The 15,714-nt window shown below is 36.3% G+C and overlaps 1 long non-coding RNA gene across 1 annotated transcript in view; it reads right to left on the bottom strand.

The window, feature by feature from the left end:
- The window catches only part of LOC135328875 (uncharacterized), a 76,744-nt gene that overhangs the window by 6,986 nt on the left and 54,044 nt on the right, over nt 1–15,714 (bottom strand). The window lies entirely within an intron of this gene.

Below are 15,714 nucleotides of genomic sequence, written 5' to 3'. Positions count from 1 at the left end.
CTGAAGGCATCTCTGTCATGGTACTAAATATGCTAAAAACCCCAGGCGGATTTAATTCAGAGCTGGGAGCCATGCCCGTCTTCACTATCTAATTAATTGCAAAGATGAGCTTGAAGGAAGTGCAATTATCTGTCTTTTCTGCTAGGTTTCAAGGTATTTGGCAAAGAGATAGGCAAAAAAAAAAAAATTATTTGCTCAGCAGGAAATTTGTCACACATTACAATTTCAAGAGACTAAAAGTATTTGCAAATTTGGCCAGTAATTTCAATCAAGAAAGTGAGGAAAATTTTATAGAAGTTTCAACATCTTCTGAAGAAATGCTTCAAATCTGAAAATAGCTTTGCTCAAATTAGCATTTTCCATTTAAAATTTGGCATTTTTAGAAGACACAAAAGATTTAGAACAAAATAACTTTTCAAATAAAATACTTAATTTGGTCCACAATACCTTTTTTTCGTTTTGCCAAAAATCCTGAAACATTTTATTTCTTTGCAACTAAAAATGATTTTTCCATCAACACTTTTCACTTAGGCTGCAAAATTCATATCGCCATTATCCTAACAGGGTGTTGCTCATTCTTGACACAATAGTGAGCTATATATTAAAATGCAAAATCAAAAGCAGAGTCTCCTAAAACTCAAGAATGTTCAAACCTAATCTTGTTTAGAACAGCTTCCAGGGCAAACGTTTTGAATTTCCAGCTAAAAACTTTTAAAACTAGCAAACATCTAACATTTTCAAAACACTGACTTTTGTTTCATCAAGTTTGTTTTGAGCTCATGCAGTGAAGATGCTGCTACTGCTGGCAGCTGATGGAATGAAGTCCTTGCAGAGGAATATTACCTTCAGGAGAAAACTCCTGTTCACCCTACGGCTGCCCTGCACAAGCGCACTGCTCTGTGTATATAGGTTTTTAGAAAACAGCTGTTGCTACCTCAGTGTTAAACCTTTCAGAGGTAGTGCTGACATCAATCAGAAGAGCAACAAACTCTACAGTTGCTGAAAGTAGCTACAGTACATAGAGATAGATTTACATTCTTGAAGAAGTGCGTATAATACAGTAGCCATTTATAGAAAATAATGTGCAAGGTACAAAATGCATAATTAGTCATTTCAGCCCAAGATTTTAGGAGGTTTGGGAAAGGGTTTATTTTAAATACAAAATCTGCACAGGAAAAAATGTCAGTAAATATTTATGTAGGGAACATTGGCTTTGGTTGCATTGGAACTGTTCTGAAACTAAAAAACAGTGATGTTATATTGATAGAGAAAAACTAATGGGTCAGGAATCTCAGGAGTTCATCCATATGAGGAAACTATTCCTGAGCATTTATCACTCATTAACTCCTATTCTAGATCTTAAAATGCCTTATTCTGAACTAAGAGATTCTGAACTGGATTAAAAAGCACTATTATTCCACCTTAAGAAATCTCAAAAAAGAATTAATCAGAAACAGCTATTTCATTTTAAATGTACATGCTGTTTTTATACAACATAACTACTTTGCGTAGAAAATTCTAACTGTACAGTCTAACTAAGCCTAAGCTCCTCCTAAGAACCCCTGAGCTACAACATGACAGGGGGTCATCTGCCCCTATTCAAAAATTAGAAAGAAAACAGTTACATTTTTGCAACAAGATCCTATGTCCTGGCTCAAGGAGGTTGTGCTAGCAACTAGGTGGGACAATGCAAAGAGAATGCTCACTATACAGTTGATGTTTCTCTAGTATGAAATGTTACAAAGCACAAAAGCGTATACACCACAAGAAGAATTTAATAACCCCGAGTGAAATTAAGGAAAAATCAAAGTACAAGCCTATTATTTTGATCCTGAAAGCATTTATATCATTCTACAAAAAAACAACTTCCCAGAATTAAATCCAAGGATTACTATGAAGATGCTGAAAATACTTTTCACCTCATTTTATCCAGAATAGTAAGTGCAAATCGAAAAATAAATTTATATTTACTTACATGTTAACAATTTCAGTAACATATACACCCCCAACACGCAAAAACCATCTTTGTATTTTTTTAAGGTTTCCTTTTCTTTCTCCAGCAAAACGGAAGAAGCAGCAAGAAGGAAGATGGAAGTGCTAATATTTCAGTGAAAAAAGAACAGTTCTTTTTGAAAACTCAAAACAAACATGCTTACAAACTATCCCCCTTCTTCACTGTCATTCTTGCCTATGTCTCCCAAAATGGTTCATCTACTACTCTTACTGATCTTTTACTGCATCACTTCTCTGATTTGCTTTTCTATGACCACTAGAGTGGCTTACTGTCCAACTCTGTCCAGGCCTCAGTGTCTGAAAGTCTATAATCTTCCAATACATTTATGGTAAACCTATACTCTAGATTAGCACTTGCTCTATTAGCACTTGCTCAATGACAATGTTAGCAGGTCTGCCAATCTCTGTAACTGGTGAGGAAAAACTTCCTTTTTTTTGAGTTACAGCTGCCTTGGGATGCACTGTGTGCCTCTTATTCCAAAGGAATGCTGTAACAGTGAAGTCTTCAGGCAACAGCAATTTGACTGTTCAGATCTCATCACCATTTTAGTAGAATAGCAAGAAAAAAGGAGGCCACACGAGAAAGGCTTGAAATTGTACTGAACAGCAATATTTTTTATGCCTTAAAAATGTCAAAGCTTGGGGTACTTTTGTTACTCCTACATGTTGATAAGGTCCTGCTGACCCTTCTGTGTTGTCCTATGGACAGTCACATTTTCCATTCTTGGATATATTTCTTTAGTTGATGGTTACTAGAGATACTGAGTTTAATATAAGTGAATATATGATATAACCATAATCAGTATTTTGCTACAGAAATATTTTTCGCTTTCCCTCCTTGTCCTAAAGCTCTCACAGACAGTGAAATCTCTTTGAGAACAGACCTTTGCTCCAGAGATTTGAACAGGCTGTTGCAGGATATCTCACAACTGTTTAATTTGCCAGTGATGAATTCTTCATATGCCAGATAACAGTAAACAATTACACAAAATGAAAGAACCTCCTAGGCTAAACAGACCCAAATAATTCTCATGTGTAGGAAATGAGACAAAATGAAAGCATTTTTTTCTTAATTCTGATATCTGAAACCAGCACTGATGTCATAATGTTGCCTATAATCTCTCTCCAAAGCAGCTTCCCTGAATTGACCACGTCTTCTGGTCTTTGACTGAATACATAGAAAGCTTATTAGTACAAGGACAAGGATGAAAACGATTTCAGATGAGTTTTAAAAGGTACATTCATTCACAGTTTCAAGATATGCTTGCAAATGTTGAAGGAAATGTACCTAATAGAGCAGTTGCAGAATGTCACAGAAAACCTAAATTAATCTCTAAGGTTTATGAACTACTCATTAAAGTATATCAGAATATCAGAATGTTTTTCAACTGCAAAGACAAGCTTGCATTACTATGGATTTCATTAAAAATTTTCAGTGAAGATATTTAGTCATGTAGAATTTAATATAAAACGATAAACCTTCCACTGGTATTTTGGCCCAACCTATTGCATTTTAAAGAAATCCGAGAGATTTATTTTCTGAAATAACAAAAGTAAGCAGAAAGAATAACTTACTGTACAATGTACTGAACCATGAAATTTGACTGATTTCTATATAATTACATTTAATTCCTTTAAAAATGTACAGAACTATTAATACTCTTCACTAGTTCAAGATTTTCTGAAGTATTTCCACTCATATTTCCACTGAGATTATCAGAGGAGTTCTCAGCAAACTAAACAATGATATTCCTTGGTGTAGTATAACCACGGAAAAGTCTGGGGTTGCTGAATGCACAGTAAGACTGAATCTTCTATTCTGTGATGTAGGAATTGATTCAAATGGCTGTTCTCTCCATCTTCCGTCTATGTCACTCATTCAGCTCACCTTTTTTTTTTTTTTTTTTTTTTTAATGAAAAATGCAAAGGACACCTTCCAGTGTCGTAATTAAACAGAGAAGTAAACAGAGTACATTCACTTGTTTGGTATATGTGAAAAGTGGGAAAACATTACACTGCTGAAATAAAAATCTGATGAACTCCACCTACCTATGTTTAATCTTCCATACATCAGTAAACTGATTATATTTGAAATTTCCATTTTAGTATCTCTTTAAAAATTGTATTTGCAGAAATAAATTCATTTTTCCTCCAAAAATATGAATAAAAGTGGATCATGCACAGAGATATCATTCATTTTCAGGCCTTAAAACATTCAGCTGAGAAGCAAAAGAAAACACACACAATCCACTTGTAAAGGTGGCAGTACTGTGTTGATTAGATAGTGCTTCATAGCGTCGTAAAGTAGTAGAAAGACTTGGGAAAAAATTTGGCTCGGATTCTCCTGTTTGCCTTCAACATTTGCACGCATATCTTGAAACTCGGAATGAATGTACATTGCAACACTGGCAACAAGGCAACTTAAGTAGAGAAAGAGGTTAACATTTTTAGTTTTCAGTGCTTCATTAATGAATCTTTTTCTTTTCCTCTCTCCCCCTTGTGAGTAGGGTACAGCTCTAATGTTAACATGCACAGTGTGATTATTTCATCAGCTGGTTTGCTAAGATCTCATACATAATCACCTCATTGAAAAATAATGAATAGTCATTTATGTCTTGTCAATTAGCAATGCACAATAATAAGGGCTGAATCTTGGTTTAACCCTTATACCATGCCTGAGGTGGTAAATGCAACTTGCTGGGAGGATGTTTTGGAAAAATCAGCTGGAGTATCAAAGATATTCTTAGAGGAGGTACTTCTGGCTATTACACAGAACTGTATGTGAATCCCTAATTGAGAATTTAGCCTGTGTCATATATCAAATGTATATTATTAAGAGACAGAAATTTAGGTTTAATTTTAACTATTGATAATTGCTTCCAGGCTTTTATCTGCTAAGCTACTTTTAGGTTCCTTAAAACATTTTCCTTCAAGGTCCTCTAAATTGGTAGAAACAGGATTTCTAGGGAAAATTGTAAGAGCTTGCTTATCCTGTGAGAGAGATGATAATATTATTTTTGTACAGGAAGGATAAATTGCTTTTTCTTTGTATTGTACAATTCTCTGTTAAGATTATGGTAATGAGTCTTTCATTGATATAATCCATAAAAATCTTTGAAAACCTCAACAAATATTTTGAAATAAAGAGAAGAAAGAACAAACGCAAATAGGGGCCTCCTGAAGCTGAGGTTTAGTGTCTCTGATGATGTCTGCCTTAAGACAGAATATGTAAGTACAAGAAAGATAAGACTGTCTTCACTAAGCAAAAGGATATTTTCTTGTCAATGAAAAAGGCTGTCTTGCAAAATGGGAAGTGGTAATTTAGCTTGATCCAGCTAGTCAACCCAAAGAGTAGCTCAACTTCAGCTACAGAGTGAGTGACCACTTGATACTGCTACTTGCCTACATTAAGGTTTACGGAGGACTCTTTCTCAGTTTAGTAAGAGCACACTGAGCATACAGTCATATATAGTGAGTTCAAAAAAACAGCTGTAGCAATACTATAGAAACAGGCCCTACAGAAACTCCTTCAAAATTTAAGAGCCAAGAATTCACATAATCTACCTTTAAAACGTTAAGACATTCCCCCACTCCACGTTTTTTTTTTTTTTTTTTTTTTTTACAATTCCATTTTTTAAGAGTTCTATTTTGTTAAAAATAAAAGTACAGAGTCACATCAATAAAACCCTTATTCTGTCTTCTACATAAACTATGTGCATTCGAGTCACCAAATATTTTATGGAAATAATATTCCACTGACCATACTGACTTGCTAGAAAAAGCAGTCCTGCCCATAGCTTTTGAAAGCACAAGCTGTAAAATCTGAGATTTTCTTAAAAGCCTGGTGCACTGTCACTCTAGAATGAGGCACAAGAATTACTGGAATTTTCACGCATCATATCCACTCTGCAGGGGTCAATGGAGAGCTTATCAGAAATACGCGTGTTTGATTGAGCTTCTTTACACATCAGACATTAAAAAAAAATCATGTAAAAATTCTAAAGTGTGCCTGATAGTTCTATAAAATTTCATGGTCACTGTTACAGCTGATTTGACTGGCACCTCAATGGAGGTGAGTCAATATTAAATAGCTCAGCCTTTTCTCTGTGGGTAGGAGAGATTCAAAAATGCTTTTGATGGATTCAGAGACTGTTTCATATGATATTTTATTAACTTCTGCAAACTGTATGAAAACAATTCAAAAATATCTCTTAGATAAAACAGCTTCAGCAAGAGCTAAAGTGAGTCCCACAATTCAGCAATAAGCCATATGGTACTTCAGATGTCACAAAACCTGCCTACATCTTGAAAGTGAAGGTGATTTTTTTCATATAGGAAAAATACTAAAACAAACCAAACACAATGCAAGTATGCTCTCCTTCCTGTCTCTCCATCTTGGAAAATGCTATCTTTATGCTGCTTTTTGCTTACATCACTAAAAGAAATTTAACATTTATCCTCCAGTGACTACTGCCTGGGATCTTGCAACTCTCTTGATATTTGCAGGCACGAACCTCTGAAGAACATGGTTTATTAAATATTATTGTTATTAATAAATAATATTATTAAATACACAAAAAACTATTTCCTTTTACCAAACAGAGATAAACTGCATCCTCTCAAAACAGTTCCTGATACACTCTCCCATGCTGGCCTCAGGTCTAAGTGAAAGTTTTGGGATCAGTCCTAGTTTGCCACTGATAGACAGCAGCCACTCTTTCTGGCACTTACAGTTTATTCTCTGCACTATCTCTAATGCCCTTTTTGCAGAGGAAGATGGTAACATAGCTCTTGACTTGCTAAAGCATGAGCGAGGAATAGCAAAAAAATTTTTAATGTGGGAAATGTGAAGCCATATGGAATTCCTTTTATAGTATAAGTGGCTCTTTTCACAGCCGTTCTTCAGAGATTTTTTATTAAGTAGCTTTCAACATTCATAATGAGAGGACTCCAAGTCTCTATGGAAATCAGGCAACTCTGAGACTAAAACAACTGTTCTTTCTCTAGATGATGAACATCGAGAAGTTTGGACAGAAATGGCCATGTATGTCATTGCTGATACTTGATACTCAAAACGTCTCTTCTCGGGCAGCCAGATGCTCCAGATCATATAGTTACCCTATGGTACATCATGCAGAGTCATAGCTGAAGAGAACACTTTCACGTAGTCATCTATTGCAGATGGGGAGAGAGCTGACATGGCAACCAATGTCAGGAATTTTTACTTTTCATCTACAACTCAAAAGGGCATGGATAAAACCCACATACATAAATGGTTCTACTTATAGTGCAAAACAAAAGATCAAGGAAGTGGCTATTACCAACAAACTTTGTGTCTTACAAAATTGGACTGACATCAATACCACACAAAGATAAGGGTTGCTGAACCTTCTCTAGGTAAATGGAATATATGAAGAACAAGCTGCCAAAGCTACTCCAGGTGATAGGTATGCATGGAACATAAACAGAGAGCTTTGCTCTTTTTGTACAAAACACATATTTGGACTGAGAACATACTAATTTTTTACTTGAAAAATTGAAGAACTCATTATTAGCAGCTTCTGACTTGTCAGAAACATATCAAAATATAACAGCAATGCCCAAATACAGTATTTACTCACTCAGCAAAAATTCCTGATGTTAAAATTTTGTAATCAACTGGAACATCAAGATATTCATATAAAATGGGTGCAGTCCTTTTATAATGACCCTGTTCTTACAGTTCCACAAAACGTCGCGTGATCGTTTGTAGTTATTCTCAATCCATCCTGACACATCAACTGCCTCTGCAGTAGCAGCTGAATTACTTGAATTTTCACAACTCTGTTGTGTACTTTGCTCTACTAGTTTGCTACATTGGCAAGCTAAGTGATAAAGATCACAAGGGTAAAAACATCATCACCTTCCAGCTCAGTGGCACAAATATACTTGTCCTACATGAATGGCAGACAGCTTGCCATCTATGCCAAAATTCACTTATGGAAACAATTTAATGTTTTCAGTTGCAATAGTTGCCATTTTTGGGGAAGTACTACTTGAGTATGATGCTATTAGAAAGCGTAACAGATTGACCTATGTAATTATTTCATTATTCACAGATCTTTAGCTGATCTGTCTTTGGCATCATTTTTAATGCAAGCAATTACATGACTAATATTTTCCCCGTGGGTAGCAGGACTGGCCATTAATTCAGAGACCTTCCAATAACTCCTGCTCAAAATAACATTTTTTCTGTAATCTCCAGTGTTATTCTCTCCAGTTCTCAATTTGTTAAGCTTGTCTTCCAGACAGCCATATGTATTTTTCTGTCTGTCATTTGTCTGGGTGTTCGTTAAGGCTAACTCCCTTCTCTGATTTTGACTGTAAAAATGAGAGTACTGGAGTTCTAGAGACTATAGCCTTTAGGTAGGATAATCAGGATACCTGGTATGAAAGTCCACTTATACTCAGTCCTCCTATTTGCCACAGAGAAGCAATACCTCATGCTAAAAGAGCTTTTCTTTCTAAGGAACAATAATTACCTAAATTGGGAGACAAAGCTGTTAATAAAGCTACTAAGAATCACTTACTGATAATGGAGGGGCCAACTATCATCAGAGCTGTTACTTTACCAATTATATGAATGAAACCATCACATAAAGAGCTTTCTGGCAGCAAGCTCTAATTCAATAGTTATTTCAATTTTGGTTTTCTCAGCAGGGTTGTAAGTGGGCTACTTCACATCTGTCCTTCACAGAGCTTCTGATGACAGAGAAAAGGCGGGGGGGGGCGGGGGGGGAATAGCTTTTCACTAGATATCTGCCATTTGAAAAGAAGTGTAGGAGAAATAACTTTGCATTATTGTATCATGACTAGATTTTCTCTGCCCTGAAGATTTCTAACCCAATGACATACCATGCTGCTGCTTCTTCTTAGCATCCTACAAATAATGTTAGTGCAGTTGTTGGTTTCCTGTTTCACCTTGAGAACAGGTACCACATCTTTCTCAACCCATACCCCATTAAAACCCAGCAATTCCGTTATTCTGGAGAAAAGCAGTTTTACACAAATAGCATTATATAGACATGAAGAATCAGAGTGTCAATCTGAGAACAACGTTAATATAAAAAGTGAGAGTTTGTGTATGAGTGTGCGTATTTGTATTTAAAGGGAAAAATATTCAGTGACATAATAAGGGTTGCTTAAAACGGAAACCAAAAACAGCAAAAGTGAGGTTTCAAATCAAAGATGAAATAGGAAAAATACGTAGAAAAAACTGCATAAGAATAAGTTGTTTAACCACTTGGTGTCGCTCTTAACTCATATTTGCATCAACTAAGAACCTTCTGTGACAGCGGGAAACATATATCTGTAATAAAGAAAACAGACTGGGGAGGATTTCACTAGCTGTATTTTGGAAACAAAACTCAGATGTTCAGAGATTCAAACAGACTGACCTAACTATTCTCCAGAGGATGCAGGGTGGAGACATGTTTTGCAAGGACCTGCTGTCTCTGAGATAGACAATTACCATTTATAACCTCTGTGGCTTGCAAAACTCGATTTAGTAAACAATTGTTGATTTGTTACCTTCTCCTCTCTAGTCTTAGCATGTATCATAATTGGAAGAACCCCACAGTAGCTAACTTGGTGCATAAGTATCAACAGAAATTTACTTGTTTGAGAGAAATGTTAAACAAAACCTGTCTTAGCCAGTCTGGCTAGTGAATAGCTACCTCAATTACAGGATCTGGTTCTTACATGAAGAACCTGCAACTTATCCTAGGCCACTGATTTAAAACTATTTTTAAGAAAGTATCTTTAACAGCTAAAGCGGTAGCTGACGTCTACAGTCTAGTAGGGCACATTGCTAAAATAATCTGAGTAGATCATACTAATGCTGACAAGCATGAACAGCAAGCTCGACTCTAGGCCAACAAGTATCAGGCAAAACAATCACGGCTACCCCTGTCATCTTGTGCAGCCTCTACGCAGACATACTATGTTACAACGCAGTGGTGAATTCACTAATGCATTCCTGCCATTAATGGCATTTATCCACTTTTATTGAAGCAACAACATTTGGCTTTCATTAGCATCACTGGGAGTCTTACTGGCAGTGAAACAATTTAACTTCTCAGCAGAAACTTCACAGACAACATACTCTTCACTAGACTTTGCCAGTGGGATGAAGAGAGGGTAAGGGGTGGGAAGGAAGGAGCAATGCTGACCGCTGACTCGCTTATATGCTGCTTGAAAAAAGGCAGCTAAACAGACACCACTATTAAATAACAGCGTCTTAATTCTGCTGGTTACCTGGGAATTGACTTTTCTATTTATTGCCCCTAGAGAGAGAATTTAGAATAGCAGTATTTATAAAACAGCATACTTGTATTTCTAGTGTGACTAATTAATGTCAGGAATGACAACATCTGGGATTTCCAACACTTGAGATCTGAGAAGAAAAAACTGTAAGGAAAAAGTTACAGGTGTCCTGTGCTGACTTCATGTCTACTGGCAGGGCTCCTGCTGTTGGATATTTGGGAAAGCATATCAGAACATTCTGAGATGGAGAGAGAAGAAAATGGAGATCTTGAGCAACTGCATAACACTTCTCTGTTTTTCATCACAAGCTTATACCCCCACCATTTTCAATAAATGCTCATAGGGTTCCTGGAATTGGTCTTTGAAGAGGATATCAGTATTTTTGGAATTTCTTGGCACATAAAACTTCTACTGACCACTGGAGAAGTTCTACTATCTGTAGGGCAGCAGGGCTGGGTCTGGAATCTACTCACTCTTACCTGAACCCTCCTTTTTTGGCTCATCAGCTTCTCACTCGGCATAGTTTGCAGCGTATTTTTGAAGACCAACACCTCTCTGGCATCTACAAAGCACCCTGCTACTAGACTGTACTAAGCTTAAGATGGCAACAGTACCCAGTTTCGTGTTCAAACCTTACATCTCTCTGTACTGCAGTGTAATGTTACAAAAAGCTATTCTGCAGCATAATGACATTAGCTTCCAGAATGCAGGGCACCCTTGGAGAAAAGGTAAAGGTCCTGTCACCACACAGTTATCTGTAGCTGTGCTAACCAATTGTGGACAAATGACTGAGGGCTCTGCAAACAGCTACATATATGGTCAGAAACGGTATTTCACAGCAAGGGCCTCACCTAACTAAGCTTGCTAACACAAAACAACAGCTTTTTCAGCTCCTTGACAAGCCAATCATCTCAGTGATGCACCAAGCCAATTATTCATTCACCCAGAAAATACCTGAATTAAAAGAACACTAGCAAACATGGATAAATCAGTTAAATCAGACACAAACACAGGAGACACTTCAAGAGGGCTCCTAGGAGTCCATTCAGAGTCACTGCTTGATTGCTTACACTTGACTGCTTTGTCATGAAAACAGGATTTGCCCTTTCTTCCTAAAGCACAAGATACAGCCCCTCCACTGAGACCAACAAGACATTACTGTCTTCCAGAGCTTGGTCTTTCCATCACAAATAAAGGCTTCTGGTCTTTATCATTGGCTTCATGCAGCCTAAAAATCTTCCAGTTTAGGACTCATGTTCACAAGTGGGGCTGTCTTTCCTCAGAAAGACTTGTAGTGATACCTGTTACTCTGCCCTCACTGCAATAATGGTTCAGCTACTGGTTCACAGGTACTCAAAAAATCTACATCAGCACTAGCCCACCTTAACATGCTTGGTACCTAGATTCTAGCTAGATTCACTATTTCCACAGAATCACAGAATGGCTGAGGTTGGAAGGGACCTCTAGAGATCATCTAGTCCAACCACCCTGCTCAAACAGGATCACCTAGGGCATGATGCACAGGATCGCAATTGTATTCTTCTCTTTGGTTATGCAGTTCTGGTCATAAACTGACTTTTGTGTATTTTAACTCAATTGCAAAGCATGACTGCAATTATGACACTTTTCAGTGCTCAAGCAACATCCCACTGTTACTTTTTAATATTATTTTGTGATAGAGTACTTGAAATCAATGATAGCTTTCAGTGTAATTTCTTTTATTAAATTGTTTTCCCATATAATGCTGAGGTTCATTAAGAAAACAGGAAGCTGAAGGATATTACTGAAGTATATACTTCAAGGAAAAGTACATAGTCCATAAGAACATATTAATTGGTGCACATCATACAACAATGATTCTTTGGCCAATATGTTAGTGTTTTACAAATCATTTTCTTTTTGCTTATGTGCAGAGGCATTATTATTCGGCCAGCTGAACTACGGTACATGCACACTATACAGTCTTTGTATAATTGCCTGGTCCTAGGATATCAGCTGAGCAGGAGCTGTTTATTACTTTGCATGCTCCAGCCAACCAAATGTTGCTTAAGTAACCTTAAAACAAGGTAAGATAATAAGATTTATCATGAAGTTGAAAGTAAAAAGACAAAGAGAGACCATACATATTAGATACTGTCTACTTTACAAAGGAGAGATGGATTGATAAAAGCTGTTAAAAACTTGGATTAATGCATATTTTATAGACTCTACAACATTAAGGGGAAGATTAAACCTAAAGGTGGCCATTTCAGGCTTTATGCAGCACTTTATAATTTTATTTTCAACCCTTGGAAGTAATGTGGGTGTAATGCCAGCAGACCAATTATGCTACCAGAATGACACAACCATCTGCAGCAGCTTTGTTCAAGATGTAAAACTGCAGAGATACCTTCTCACTAGAATTCATTGTTTGACACCATACACTGAAAATATCTTTTTTTATACTAGATATCACTTTTTCCTTTCATTATGGAAACTTAATTAAAAGGTGCAGTCAAAAGTGTAAAATGGTTTTAGGAGTACAAAGATTGTTCACAATATTAAGGACTCAGAGAAAAATGCAAATTAGTTACTAAAAGGTTTTAGAAAGAATAGGTTGGTATAATTAAAAAGATAAATTACATTAGAATTTTTTATTTTTAATAGTTTAAAAGTTTAAATGATGTCCTAACACAGAAAACTGAAAAGAACAAACTTATTCAAAAGAGATATAAAATATCATAAGACAACTAAAAACACCAAGGAACTTGTTAACAAGAATAGAAACTAAAATGAGTCTGCTTTCAAATACATCAGAAGCAAGGAGGCTGCCTGAGATTCTATATAGCCAGTACACATTCACATTAAGGAAGAAGTGCTCAAAGAAGGCAAGGGCTACAACAGGGAAGCTAAATGAATTCTGTTTCCTATATTCGCTAAAGATGGATTTGGTTAAGTTATACCACAAACTTTACGATGGACACGTCAGACACTCCATCTCAAATCTAAGTGTTAGCAGAATACAATGAGGAACGAATTGGTAAAAGGAATAAGCAACAAATCCCCAAGACACTTAGCTATTCACTAAGACATTCCAAAGGCACTCAGGTATAAAATTACTATAACATTGTAATGTGTAACCTTTAGCTTAAAACTACCTTAGTGCCTGAAAAATAGAGGTGGCTAATGTGACACCAAGGTTCTGAAAAAGTTCTTAGGGGATTTGGAGAACGATACGCTAGTAAGCCAACTGCAAAGAGCTGCAGAAGGACCTCATGACACTGAAGGATAAAGCAATAAAATACCAGATGAAATTTAATGTACATAAATCTAAAATGATATACATGGGAAAATAATTGTAACTATATATACAACTAGGGCTTTGAACTTGCTATGCTTTTTTCATGCATATTTTTGTGAACATTTTGGAAAGCTCTCATTTTTTCTGATGCAGACCATATTTTTTAAAACCTTTTTTCTAGAAACAAACCTCCACATTTTCCAGCAATCTCTGATCATCAGTGCTGTATAAGAACCCCAAAGTAGAACAAAAACTGAACCTGTAGAGGTAAGTTGTACAAAATAGGCATGTAAAATGAGAGCTTTTCCATTTTGATACTTTCTTACTTTCCAATAAACTTCAGCCAACTGAAAAAGTTAATCACTGAATCTTTATGTATTTGACTGATCAAGTTGTATCCTTTGTAATTCAGACGCCACTTCTAATTATAGCCTTTATTAAGCAAGAGACAGGTTTCCTCATTTGCAGTCTTTAATCTTTTTATATTATACTTTGAACAAGCCAAAGCTGCAAAATTAATTTTCTTACCTGGATTCAAGTTAGGTGCCAAGACTGTCTTAACTCTTCAGATTCTTTTCAGTGAGCTAATCCTCATTTGGGCTAATAAAAGGCCACAGCTCTAGCTGGTAAGTATGCCAGTATGTCAGCTCTCTTACATCAGACTTTCCTGGTAAGTTCTGAGAATGATGGGTGTGAACAATGTAAGTTGGTGAGAACACTCAATGCTCAGAAAAATTCCTTACTCTCATTACATAGGTTAGTAAATGAATATTCTCTTTGCATAAGGAGAGTAGAAGACTTAATTGCCTAATAAAAGAGATCGTCAGGTATTTCAAAGATGTTTTATATTTTTAAAAACTAAGTAGCAGAGATAAATGAGTAGACATAGATTTTCATGAAGACAAGCTTATACACTCATGAATGTGTATGAATGCAGGAATTTGCGTGGATTTTGCTCATTTACAGAAGAATAGCATGGTGTGATTCCTAAGTACACACCTAAGAAGAAAAAGAAAGGCAGCTTGGTCCAGTGAGTTGTATTCACTACACTGGGGCACTCTCCTAACTCATCACTGGTGAGTAGGACACTTCACTTTCCCATGTTCATCTGACTGCAGCTCAGTGGGTTCCAGTTGTGAGTTTACACTCCAGCGTGGAGAACCTAACCGCAACAGGTGCATCTACAGGTCCATAAAACTGTTCTTGGCACTGACATGAAAATAATGGCATTGCCATAGTACTGACATAATAACAGCATTTACACAACCATAATAAACAATGAAAAAAGAAGAAAACAAATTGTAGTAAAAGGAAGAAAAAAGACTAGTGTCACAGGAAAACGTGGTTTAACATGTGCTCTTCCTTTTTTTAAAAAATAGTATCTTCGCCTATGTGACATGGAAGGAATGCTTTTTTAGGAAGATTTGAAGACAGAAGGATCTCTTTACCCACAACCAAAACATCTTCCTCTCTGAAGCAGAGTGCAATACGTGATTAACCAGCACTAGCAACACAACACAGCACTTTAGGGTGGGAACTGAAGAACATAATCAGTAAATAATGCAAATTACTGCTAATCAAATAAATTAATTCATCTCCTATGATTAGTAAAGAATTCAGTTCCATCTGCAAAGTGCTGTCTGTAGCAAATTCAGCCCAAGAATATGCAGCTTGATCAGTAAAGTTTGTAAATAACTTTATAGCTGAAGTATACCATTCAACTAGTGAAGATGTAGCTCAGTTGCCAAAGTACTTTAAAAATTACACAGCTGAGATATGTAGCAGCTCAGCTAGAGAAACAGGTGCCCGGATCAAGAAAGTATTTATCTTCACTAGCAGTACATACAAAGAAGAATCATAAATAATATCTCAGTTATGAAACTGTGCAACCCAATTAGCAAAACATACCATATGACTAGAAAAAGTGTGCTGTTAAATTCACAAGTGCATCTCAGTCAAGAAATGGAGGGAGTCTGGTCATCAAATTATCACCCAAATGGCCATGGTATTTGGAAAGTTACTAGAAAAGGCTACGATTGGATGACTGACAAGCATGCTCAGGATCAGTACTGAACCAGGAAAATATGCAACTGCAGTGAATTTTCTCTTGCATAGTA

Source organism: Dromaius novaehollandiae, chromosome 7 (genome assembly GCF_036370855.1).
Source record: "Dromaius novaehollandiae isolate bDroNov1 chromosome 7, bDroNov1.hap1, whole genome shotgun sequence".
Classification (NCBI taxonomy): domain Eukaryota; kingdom Metazoa; phylum Chordata; class Aves; order Casuariiformes; family Dromaiidae; genus Dromaius; species Dromaius novaehollandiae.
Note: the sequence above shows the minus strand (reverse complement) of the source record. Positions and strands in the feature narration are given on the sequence as shown.